We start from the raw sequence: 915 nt of genomic DNA, 5'->3' as shown, positions 1-915 counted from the left end.
CATACATCAATTAAATCAAACACATTTGTACATATGTTGCCATCATCATTTCCAAAACATTTTCTTTCTGCTTCAGCCCTTGGTATCAGCTACTTTTGCCCCTCCCTCTCCCACCCTTATTGTTGCAGCCATTGTATCAACCTACCTCATCAAAGGTCTTTCTCTTTTTTGCTGCCCCTCTACTTTAGCAAGCACCGTGTCCTTCTCCAGGGACTGGTCTCCTCTGACAACATGTTCAGAGTATGTAAGACTAAGTCTCACCATGCTTGCCTCGAAGGAGCACCCTGGCTGCACATCTTTCAAGACAGATCGGTTTGTCCTTTTAGCAGTCCATGGTACTTTCGACATTCTTCTCCAGCACCACATTCAAATGCACCGATTCTTCTTTGATCGTCTTTATTCATTGTTCACCATTCACATGCATATGAGTCCATTGAAAATATCATGGCTTGGGTAAGGCACCCCTTAGTCTTCAAAGTAACATTTTGATTTTCAATATTTTTCAAGAAATCTTGTGTATCAGATTTCCCTAATGCCACTTGTCTTCTTATCTCTTGACTTCTGCTTCCATGAACAATGATTGTGGATCCAGGCAACACAAAATTCTGGACAACCTCAGCCTTTTCTCCATTTTTCATGATGTTATATATTGAATCCATTGTGAGGATTTTGGCAGTCCACTGTACTTTCCATATTGTTTGCCAGCACCTTAATTAAAATGTATCCATTCTTATTTGGTCTTCCTTATTCAATGTCCACATTTTCACATAGCTAAATCTAGAACATCATAGAAAACCATAATATCGATTCACCATTCACATGTGGGACTACAGAATCAGGGTCAGGACCACAGTGGGATGTATATACACTTATTAATTAGAAAAGTTCACAGGATTGATTTTGGGGATCGCTGAA

Source organism: Echinops telfairi, unplaced genomic scaffold, assembly GCF_000313985.2.
Source record: "Echinops telfairi isolate 266 unplaced genomic scaffold, ASM31398v2 ScPeMD7_1;HRSCAF=3_0, whole genome shotgun sequence".
NCBI classification, from domain to species: Eukaryota; Metazoa; Chordata; class Mammalia; order Afrosoricida; family Tenrecidae; genus Echinops; species Echinops telfairi.
Note: the sequence above shows the minus strand (reverse complement) of the source record.